This window comes from Camarhynchus parvulus, chromosome 6 (genome assembly GCF_901933205.1).
Source record: "Camarhynchus parvulus chromosome 6, STF_HiC, whole genome shotgun sequence".
Lineage (NCBI taxonomy): Eukaryota > Metazoa > Chordata > Aves > Passeriformes > Thraupidae > Camarhynchus > Camarhynchus parvulus.
The window spans coordinates 17,570,461-17,582,491 of record NC_044576.1 but is presented as its reverse complement, the minus strand read 5'-3'; the positions used below and the strand labels follow the sequence as shown (position 1 = coordinate 17,582,491).

The 12,031-nt window shown below is 42.5% G+C and overlaps 1 protein-coding gene across 3 annotated transcripts in view; it reads right to left on the bottom strand.

The window, feature by feature from the left end:
- Window positions 1-11,109, bottom strand: part of MAPK8 (mitogen-activated protein kinase 8) — a 38,448-nt gene extending 27,339 nt beyond the window's left edge. For all 3 annotated transcript variants that reach the window (XM_030951735.1, XM_030951738.1, XM_030951736.1), the window contains exon 1: window positions 11,017-11,109. The gene's annotated coding sequence lies outside the window, so the exon portion shown is untranslated. The remainder of the gene's footprint in view (window positions 1-11,016) is intronic.
- Window positions 11,110-12,031: the final 922 nt, after the last annotated feature.

Below are 12,031 nucleotides of genomic sequence, written 5' to 3'. Positions count from 1 at the left end.
ACACTAGATCTCAGTGTTCACCAGGAAAAGAAGTACTGGGGCTAGGGAAACCTGCATAAACATGACAAGGGCACATTTAGATTTCTATGTTATGACTTGCCTACTGCTTTCAAGTTCAAACAGAAAAGAGTAGTGTCACCCAAGTTTGCTCAAACACAAGAAATTTAAGGCACATTTAATTTTTTTTACACTTTAGGACAGCTACATTTTTATAGCCTTTTATACATGGAGAATTCAAAGCCAATTACTTGATTTCCTAGAACCTGTTGAGTATTCAACAATAAACAGATGGCTTTCTCCACTAAAGATGGTAATTTCAGAAAAGATGACAGGTTTGGTATAGACAAATAAATGTGACTATAAAGCAAAGTATTCCTGAGTACACAACAGCAAATGAAATTTAATAAAATGTAATATGGGCTGTTTAAATCAAGGAATTACTTCACTGGTTTGGCATACATTGTTGCCAGATTGATAAATCTCTTGCAGAGATATAGAGCCCTCTCTGTTAATCTAACTGTCCTCGGTAAAATTTAACAGGGAACAACTATGTAGAGTCCTAAATTACAATGGATAAAATCCACTAATATGAATGCAACCTTCGCCATAACTTAATGTTGCAGTTTACAGGTTTTATATAGTGACTAACAACAGGCTCCAGATGGATCACATGATGACTTTCCAGTCATCTAGGAAACTAGATAGTTTTCTTCATATGTATCTGCCATCTCACTTTATTAAGATAGGTAGTGTAATTGAGGAGTTTACTAGAAGGGGAGAACATACAGGAATGAGCTCAAACAGCTAATTTTCAACATGTTTTTTGCACCAGTGCTGGAACTCCCTGCATGAAATTACATTCAAATACTATTCAGCCTGAAATAGCAATCACTTACAGGTGCAGTCACCAGTGCCAAAATATTAACAGCTGAACCTGAAATTAGGGAAAGCTGAAGTTGGAGACAGGAATTTTTGTATAGGGCAACTGGAATTTGAGCTTTTCCACTTCTACGTCTCAAGTACCTTGGAACAGTCTGATACACTGTCAGAAGTAACTAATGACTCAGAGGCTGTTTAGCTGTAAGGTAAGACCTCCAACTGGCAGCAATAAAATTAAGAATGTAACTAGCAAAATACTGAAACTGTCTATAAACAGGTAGTGTAAGATCACGTGCAAACATGCAGAAAGCCACAAGAAACAACTCCTGCTGTTAAACACTGCTCCAGGTGAGCCATTTCCTGGCACTGCTGGCACAGCTGGAAGGGACAGAGCCACCGAAGCTCCACCAGTGATTTCACACACTGCTCCCCGTGGAGCACAGGCAGAGTCAGCACCTCCACTCCACATTTCCCTCAGAAGCTCAAAGCAAGCATTTATGCAAACCAAGTACAACATACCAGTGTTTTCTCATCCTGCCTGCTGAGCAAGGGTCAGCTGAACTGCTGAACCTGCATTCACAGCTTCTGAGTACCCTCTATATAAAAATCAATATTACTGCACATTTCTAAAGCAAATTCTCATATTGTGAAACATCTCTTGCAAAACATCCAAAATAAGCCAAAAATTTCTGGTACCACTAAATTAGCTTTGTCTAACATCAAATTCAATTCATCTGAGAACTGAATTCTTTATAGTCAGATAAAACACATCACACACCTTGCACAAGCAGGATAATGAAGAACCAAGTAACAAATGCACCACAGTAAATTACTTACAAACAATATAAGTTTTGCAATGATTCTCTTTTCAAAACAGTCATTTTTTGGTTTTTATCAGTAAATTTCCTATTGAGAAGATTAATCCACCTTCCTTTTGCACCGACATTTCTCTACATTCTAAGACATTGTCCCATAATGCCATTAGCCGATAAATTACAGTCCTTTTACTACAAACAAACAAACAAACAAAACCCCAAACAAACAAAAAAAAACCTAAAGAAATGCATACAATAGTCATTCACAAAGAGTTAAGGCATTATTTGTTAATGGTACAGGACAATTAAAGAGACTGCCATAAAGCACAGGAAAAAAGCCACATGGGCTATATGTTTATCTTACACACGCACACATATTACCTAAACCAGTCAGGTAATCAGTCAGGTAATCAGTCAGGTAACTGATTCACTTCTGGCACTTTGAGCTAGTCAGTTTTATTTCTCTTTTACAACCTGGACTAAAGCAGCTGGTCATAGAAGAAATTATCCACACTTTTGGTTTAGGGCCTGCTGGCCAATTAGATAAAACACACATTACAGCCACCAGCAGCTCCAACTTCATCACACAGGAAGTTAAAATTAAGATTCAGAAAATAGAAAAATGAGAAGTCAAAATATAGATACCTAAAATAGACTGAGGGCAAGGAAAAAAAGATGCACAGGTGAACACATGCTATCAGCTCCATGAAAAGGTGAAAATTTGTGCTTCCTTATCTACCATTCCTTCAGCCATTTCCCTCTCCCCTCTAAGCAAGGAGAGTCTGCCAGTTTGTGACAGGGAAATGAAACCTCACATTTCTTCATCATCTGTGGTTATTATACACCAAGTGCTATCCAGATTTCCAGGTTTCTGAAATATAATATTTTTAAAGGTACATAATCTAAACATGAAGCTATCTCTAGAGAAAGACACCACCATAAATACTTAAACCTCCTGAAAGCTGCACCAAGAGTTACAAAGCTTAAGAATTGCCCAAGCTTTTTCTGAGGCTTTCAAGTTGATTTTGGTGATAGACACAGTCCTGGCGATCCAAATCAGCAGCAAGTAAGACAGCAACACTTACAACTTCCCAGCACTTCTCACAGTCAACTCCTACAAGACAGCTGCTCTGGAATACCAGTGCACCCTCTCCGGAAAACCTCACCTGTGGCCAACAGCACTTAACTAATTCTTACCAAGTTACAGATCACTTCTAATCTAGTTCACTACAGAGCCACTCTGCTGCAATATGGTATTCTGTATTACATGTTTTCCAGGGGGCTGCATTTTGTGGTAAGGCTACATGTGACACAAAGCTTAACATAGGAGGTTGCACAGCGAAATGATGTATTGCAATAGAATACACTGCAGAGTCCATATATTCTCATATATTCTTGTTTTATTAAGTCATTAGACATCAGCAGAGACTGTTTTAGAAAAGTATCTTCCATTCCCTTTAAAACAGGTTTTAGATTCAAATGCCAGGAGGCTGTAAATGAGGCAGGCTGCAGCATGCAATACTCACCAGCCTGAAAACTGGCATTTCTAATGATGAAGATTCTCATCCAACCTTTCCTTTTGACTTTTTTTTATTGACTACTGAACTGTGACTTTAATTAACCATGGAGAAATTTATTAGGTAGCATTCTTCTAGAACAAGCATTATCAGAATGAGTAGTGCTATATTTACAGAAAAAATAACACACTGCAAACTCCTGCTACATTTGATAGGAGAGCATCTCTACAGCTTCTTCAGTGTAATGTCATATGAAGCTCCACTACAGATTGGTTCCATGACAAATCCTATAATCATAATATATGATATTATAAGATGTTATGTCTTCCAGGTCAGTTCTGGCACAGAAATCACAAACCACAATAGCTTCAACAAAAGAAAACTTGTGTAACTCTACATTTTGGTAAAGAAGCTGTTATGACAACAGATTAAAAGACTATTCTTAGCAAAACTCTCCTTTTCAGAAATAATAGGATAAGACAAGGATCTTCTAATTCCTTAATCCTTTTTCAAATAAAAGATTATAGAAAAGAATGGTAAATGGGGAGAAAATCAAGGTATGCATGTTTTTCAAAGCTTAAAATATTCAGGTTCATTGCAGGGCAGTATTTGTCAATTTCATTTGTTTTGGTTTTTTGTAAATCCTGCTCTTAAAATCTGAAATCAGTGAAAATTCAGTAAAGCAACAGTTCAACAAACTGCTCTAATTTAAGCATCCAATTTAACTGTCAGAAGTGCAATCTAAGTGCCTGCTGCTGGACCTTGAAAACATGTTTAATCATAATCATGCCTAAACCACGACTGAAACCACTGCACTCTAAGGAATGCCATTCCATGTTGCCTTATGTAGATCCCTTCTCACACAATCCTGTGTCCTGGCCCATTCTGCTTAGGCAGGTACTTGAAAAAACGTAATCATGTATAATTTGAAATTGACAAGAATAAATGACTAATTGGGCACAACAGTGTTTCAGCTGACTGCCTAAGGCAGTGCTAACTCCCACCATTCCACAAAGGCCTGCCTTCATATGGTAGCTCTCTGCACATCCAATGACCACATCAAAGAGGCAAACCATCAGCAAAATAAACCAGTGAATATAAATCAGAGTGCTTCAATGAGATCTGCACAAGTTTAGAAGCAGAATCCTACCCTGAGAGTAATCCTAGAGTGGGAGGCAATACTTGTTCTTTAACCTCTTTTGGCAGTGGAAAAAAACAAAGCATATAAAAGCTAAATGTTTCAGCAAAAAACAAAATTAAATGGTTTTTTAATTGTTTTAAAGGACAACAGCAAACAAAAGATACCAAGTGACCTAAAACAGTAATTAAATATCAGTGATCAAGAGGACAATAGCTATAGAACATTAGAGGAAGGAAGGATTTGGGTAACAGCTGGGAAAAAAGTTTTCAGAATGCTTTAAAACTACATTAATTTTAACTTCTAATCCCAGCTACGAAAACTTAGAATCCAATTATGAATGTGCTACTTTTGTTAATTCATGCATTTATCTGTGACATACAAGCAGATTAATGTGCTATGAAATCCTGTCTAAAGTATTTGGCATAAAATACCTCTATAATAAGAACTTTAGAATGGAACAAAAAACTCCAACACATGACAACTTCAGCACTAAGAATTCCTTCAGAGATACCTCTTGTAACACAATACAATACTTTGCACAATAATTTCTCGGGAGTGGGGTGGGAAGGAAGGCAGCACATTTCTAAAAAAGCAACTACTTTCTGGGTAATTCGTAGGAAACTACATCAATAATTACTAACAGCAACAGTCTGTTCTGTTGTCCCATTTCTCTTAGACTTCAGTAGTGCCTGATGCTCTACCCCAGGGCATGGGGTTTGCATGGCCACGTCTTGGTAGCAGGGGGACTACAGGGGTGCTTCTGTGAAAAGCTGCCAGAAGCTTCCTCCATGTCCAGCAGAGGCAATGCCAGCCGGCACCAGGACACGCTGCTGGCCAAGGCTGCCCAGTCAGGAGTGATGGAACGCCTCTGTGCTAACAGCTTGCACTGGGCCTGGCTCAGCTGCAGCTCCTTCTCCCACAGCAGCCCTCACAGCACTGGGCTCTGCACTGGAAGATACAAAGGGGCCGGTAACACCCAGAGTTCTGGCTCCTACTGAGCAGAGCTGGCAGCATCAGCAGCGGCTCTCCAACATTCCCCTCATCAAGGGGCTCGATGTGGGCAAGATCTTGGGAGGGCACAAAACTAGGCCAGCTGACCCAAATTAAAAAGAAATATGCCTTACCATATGGCAGAAGTTCCCAAAAATAGGAAGAGTTTGAGAACTTCCATTCTTTAAATAAGAATATTAGCCTTCAGAAGCACTGCTGAGCACCATACACTAGCACTGGTGGCTATGCCTACAAAGAGTTGTGATGAGAGATTTTCTGAAGAAAACTAAGAAGAATTTCAAATAAACTAAAATAGGGTAAGAATAAAGTACCCCTCATCACATCAAGGTTTTGTGATTTTCCCACTATGCCATGCTAGTATTAACAAAACCTTTTTATGTCCAATATAATCTTATTATAACTGAACTGTCTTTTTTCTTCCACCATCTTGACACTTAAGTAGCACAAGAACCTTGTAATATTTTTTTAAAGGCAAAAGAAACCCTGTCTATTGTTCAACAAGGATGAGTTTTGTACTGCTACAACTGTGCAAATAAAAGTCACCTACTGCTGGAAGGCTTTGCTGCTCATTAAATGAGCCACTGTTGTGCACAAGGACCTTCCTCTTACAGTGTGCTCCCTGAGTATTCACTTCTTGGCATGAAATTAAATAAGTGAATCTAGCCCACACTTTTCTAATAAACCTTTTTTAGTTATCATGTTACTACTCTTCTGTGAAGGTGACCAGGATGTTTGTCACGACCCAAAACACAATGAACAATGCAGAATTTACCAAGATTTATGCTGGTTGGCATGTCAGCCATGGCATCCACTTTTACTGTTTCCATAGTGAAACTTAACACTGGGATTACATCTTCAAAACGCTGTATTTTTACATGGTACTGCAAGAAAGCATTGTGACTCGTACTTACTCCAACATCATCTTAGGTGTTAAAGCTACTAAAGAATAGATCTAGGATTCTAAAACACATGCCATCTCTAACACCAGATTTCCTACACAACTCTCTCAAGAGTCACACATGAGCAGCTGCATTCACATATTAAAATACTACAGGTTCATACAAGGACAGCTGCTTTGTTAAGATACAAAACACTTACTCTGGGTTGTAACTGTCTGTATTGCTCACCTCACTTTCACTAAGACCTCTGGTTGGTTTTGCTAAATAGACAAATATGTAAGAACTTACAGAAACAAATGAGATGCAGGACATCTTCTCAAGGCAGCAGAAGCATTAAAGAGAGATTTGTGGCCCTGTTCCTTTCTTCCAGCTGCCATTAGTCCTGCCCCTCTGCAGTGATGGACTGCTACTGCGACCAGCTGGAACTCAGAGCTGGTTCGCTCCATGAAGCCGCTTGCCGGGATAACCACACTCCAGCTAAGCATAAGGAACCATTACCCACCCAGAAGCTGCTAACTTGTTCCTCCAACACAGAGAGCAAGACCTGGACTAACTACACCTGGCTGCTGACCGCCTGCTGTTTCTTTGGAGATGGGTTTCTAAGTTCATCATAGTGATCACAGGCATGACAGGTAGGTACCATAAGCCTTTTTTTGGCCTTTATGCTAGCCTGGAAGCACTTCTTGCCTAGTCAGCTGTAAAGTTCAATGCAGGGCAGAAAAATCCGTATTGCCACCATCAGACTTGAACTAAGATGTTCATCACAACTCACTACTCTTCCCAACTTGTAACAGTTCTGAGCAACCTGGTTTACCTAAATCACCATGCCTTTGTTTTGCCAACTTCCTCAAGCTACTTGGAAAATAGATTTAAAATCCATAAACTGTAGAATTAGAATATGGTTTGGAAGCAACCTCTGTAGATTATCTACAAAACAAGAAGAACTTCAAATTTGTATCCTCTCAGGCTGCTCTGGACCTTGCTGAGTCTAAAGTCTGTATGGATGAAGACTTCATGGCCCTTCTGGGCTCTTGATCCATAAGAGGGGCTGACTGCTACACTAAGACATTAATTCCCTCATAACCTACTGAAACTTCCATTTTTATGTCTTGCAGCCATTGATTCATTCAGAGGGGCAAGTGGCTCCATCACCTCTCTAACCCCTTGCTTAAAGCTGGTAAAATGCAGCAAATATGTTCTCTCTCAGGTCCAGTCCTTTGTGCACCCTCAGGTACTCAAGCCCCCACCCACCTGCAGAAGCCAGGGCTGGATTCCCCCGAGTGTTTCTCCCACAGAGGGGGTGTGTGTGACCCCAGCAGCCCTGCAGGGAAGTGCCACAGCTGGGAACAGTTCCTCCCCAGTACCTGCTGCTCAGGTCCTGCCCCTTGCAGCCCAGGCAGTAATTACCCTTCAGGGCTACAGGGGCACAGGGCTGACTCCTGCCCAGCAGGAGCCCCAGCTCCTCTTCTGCCAGCAACCAACAGCTGAAGAATCACTTTCATTTTATAAACCTGGGCAATTCCGTGACTTTTGAGATTCCAGGATACCCCCTGTTCATCATTCTTATTTCACAAATATCAAAACACCAGACTTGAGACATTTCAACTTTTGTTCAGCAGATAAGGAGAAAGGTAAATGCTTGAATGAATATAGACTACAATAACAGGACACTTTAGCCATAGTTCACAGGTCAAAGAATAAATACTGAGTTAAGACATTTTCCTGGACACTTTTTATATATATATATATATAAATCAAAAAATTCTTAGTATAGTATCAGTAAAGTAATGGAAGGTTGTCAGAGTTGTGTTCTTGTCTTTTTTTTCTTAAACACTCAAAAATCAATAATTACAGCAAACAGGCTGTCCAGTAGCACTGCTGAATCAATGTGTGCCCTTTTGGTTTAAGTGTACATACAGTATTTGCTTTGTTACCAACACAAGCGACCATTGAGCTGAAGTATATTTTTCTGTCAGTCCTCATTTTACCATTAGTCTGCAATATTCAGCTAAGAATGATTAATAAGCATCCCATCTGTTCACATATCAAGTAGCATTTATCCAACAATAACAATGACAGTACAGGCAACAATAGTTTTAGTATCAAGCTTACAGACAATCAATTTGAAGAGAAAAAGAATCAAGAATTAGTCCTTAATAACTCAAAAGATCATTTAAGGAGAAATGTGTAGTTGTTAATTATAAGCTTGGCACACCAAGATCATTATCTGTTCACACACAAGAATACCTTAAAAAGTATTTCAGAGTCCATGGCAAAACTGTAGTGAATTTCACAGCAGGCAAGCAACATAAGTAGGCTCAACTGGATTTTTAAAGAGCTTTCAAATGCCAAGACATCTTTCCATAACATAAACGGAAGCCTGTTTCTGCAGGTTTTGAATTAAGGACTAATGGGTTTCTTAAAGGAACAATTTACAGCAAGAAACATTTAGCCTTTATTAAAAAACAACAAGGCCCAAAACAAGATTGGTCTAATTTCTAAAGTGGAACACTATAAATAGAGAAAACAACAAATACAGTAAAACTCTATACATACAGAGCCCTTTTGTTGTCAAGGAGAGGGATTGGGAGGGTGGGAAATGAAGGTTAAGAAATGGCACACCATACTTTTCAGGAGACTATTAAAAAGGACATATATATTTGTCTAGAATGCTGGATCAATCTTCAGAAATGAGGAGCTAAATGTGTAGTTTCTATGCATCTTTTAAACAATGAGCATCCAAATAATTTAGGCAGCTGAGGAAGGATGAAAAGAAAACCAAAACATATATGTATAGTAAATAGCCATTTCAGGTAAATAACAGGCAGAAAATAAATTCAGTTGTTACCATCTTGAAACATTTATTCTTTAATTTGCATAACAATTCTACCCAAGGCGTTTGCAAAGAAGCTTACACCTGCACACCTAATAAGCCACCAAAAGACTTGGTCCTTAAAGAGCAGGGTTAAAAGTAAAAATACAAAATTCACACACAACAGGCAACTTTATTTCTGCCTAGAACACACAGCCCAAAAACTACAGGACCTGGAACCCTCTTAGATCACCTTACTAATATTTCTGATTTAGAAGTCTCCATGAAGGATATGATAGCCTACAAGACTACACTGAAAGCTCATGCAAGCCACTGGTCCAGAAACCTTGGGAACTTTTGCAGTGGAAGACATTAAAATGCTTTGTTTCATAATACAACTTTGTACATCCTCTGCAATTAGTTTTGGTTCAGCAGATACTTCTCTATTTCTCTTCTCCTAGCGCAGTTTTCCCCAGCTAGCCTTGAAAACCATCAAGATCTGCAGGCAGTCTGCAATGTGTCTGGTCCCTGCCCTGGCATCCCATGTTGTGAATCCTACCATCAAACTAGCCTGGATTACACATCTTTGAATCAAGTGGGGCAAATGGGAAGATGGCTGTGCCAAGAGACCGAGATCAAAGCAGGGGACTATTTGAAATTCAACGTTTTTATTAGCTACAATTAAAAGAATCAAGAGCTTCCCTTCATTATACACAAGGAACACTCAAGTCAGTGAAATCACTTTGACAGCACCCTTAAATAAGTTTGGCCCAGATTAATTTCACGTTACAGTTTAAACCATTTCCAAGTTATCTAACACACGGATATACCCGCAGACACGCACTGGCGCACGTCAGTTCCTATTCTGCCCTGCAAGTGCATTTGTTGGCACCTCCAGAACCGAGAGGTTCTCAGAGATCTCACCTGACTGCTATACCATCTCCACACCTGTAACGTCTCCACACCTGTAAGTAAAACCCAGCTGCAATGAGTACACTTGCTCAATTCTACATGCACGTGCCCTAGGGCAAGTAATACTTTCCATCCCCGAACAAGCATAACACCCTTTGTGTTTGTATTATCAGATAGGCCAAAGCGTGTAGGATTTGTCGATTGCCTGAAAGCCTTCAGCAAGGCTGTTCTGTACAACAGTTCTGTTCAACACCACACCATATGTGCAAAACCATTATTGCAGCCAGGGAGTGGAACAAATAATCAAGTGGAATTTGTTTTTGTAGGTTATCAAAGAAGCTCAGGTCAAACTTCACTGATGGAACTGCTCCAGGCAGAAAGGCATAAAGAAACAGGAAGGAAAGCTGGATGTAACGACACAGAAATCAAAAGCAAAAGAAATACTGCAAAGGGACAGCTCACCCTTTGAAAGAAATTTAAGAATTAAAAGGCAAAAGAATCAAAGACATTGCCGGTCACCGCCAACCTGTGCATCTAGAGCAGTTACATTATCCCAGAGAAGTGTTTTTTGCTTTAAGAGGCATTTTTAAGAACAAGGTCATGGTAGGGCTGCATTCCCACCACCCCGCCCTATAACGCTCCTTCCCCGAGGACGGAGCGGCCAGCCCGGCCTGCCCGGGTGCCCCCGCTCCCGGGAGGAGGAGGAGGAGCCCCGCGCCGAGCCTCCTGCCCCTCCTGCCACACCAACAAAGAGGTCCCCGCCATTATCCACCCGCACCTCTCCCGACACGCCGGCCCCGAGCAGGCACGGAAGGTCACCGGGCCGGAGCGCCCCGCACCGCCGCCCGCCCCCGGGCAAGGGCACGGCCGGTCCCGGCTGCTTTCCCGCCCGCCGAAACGTAAACAAAACCGCCCGGCCCGGCCCGGGCCCCGCGGCGCGGCCGCTGTCCCGCCCGCCCCGGGACTGCACCACCGCCCCGCTCCCCTCCGCCCGCCGCCGCTCCCGAGGGCTGCCCCAAGCCCCGCTCACCGACCACCGCCTCCGGCCTCGGCCGCTGAGTAATGAGCCGGGCCCGGGCCGCGCACAGGCTCCGCGCTCCGCCCGCCGCGGCTGCGGCTGCGCCGCCCCTGCGCTCGCCCCGCCCCGCCCGGCTCGGCCCTGCCCCGCTCCGCCGCCCGCCTGGGGCCCGGCCCCGCCGCCTCCAGCCCGCCCGGTTCCCGCTGCCCCCGGTCCCCGCCGGTCCCCACCGCCCCCGGTCCCCACCGCCCCCGGCCCGCCTGGCTCCCACTGCATCCCTGCAGGGCTTTGGCGCCCCGGGCCCGCGCATCCCTGCTGGGAAGCAGCATCGCTCTGCCTCCTCCGCGCCCTTTCCCTGGAGCAATTCCTTTCCTGGATTACGCCCGGTAGCCAGAGCTCTCTTCCTGCTGGGGCTTTCATAAAATATTTGCATGTTTTCAGGCCTTTGCCCTGCGCTCCGTGCCAGTGGCTGGCACGCTCCCTCGCAGCCTGGCATGGGTGCTGCTCGCTGACACCGTTCAGGCCTTGGCAGCTCCCGCTTCCCGCTGCACGCCTGGCATGGCAGTGCTTTACCTCATCATTGGGCTTCTGGAGTGGTGTAACATCGTCTTGTTCTGTGTCTGGTTTAGCGCAGTTCTTCCTCTACATCTTTAGGGGAATTCGCATTACTTTTTCATACCATTGCCTTTGGTTTCTGGCACCTGACATGAGTACTCTCCCTCCTTAGACTTTAAATATTTTGCTTGGTATATCATTATGGGGGTTTTTTGTTTGTTTGGGGTTTTTTGTTTGTTTGTTTTTGTTTTTCCTTTTCTTCAGGAAGGTCCTTGCTTAGAGACAAAAGGAGGCCACTCAGCAAGCTGCAGCAAGCCTTTGTATATTTTTATTGCAAAAAAAAGGCCCTATGAGCAGTATTTAAAAATACATACAATCTGCCAGTTAGGCACAGGGTACTGTGAAAAGGACACTTCACATTTAATTCACTGTCAAACATGTGGCCTGTGTCACATTTTTGAAGATGCCAATC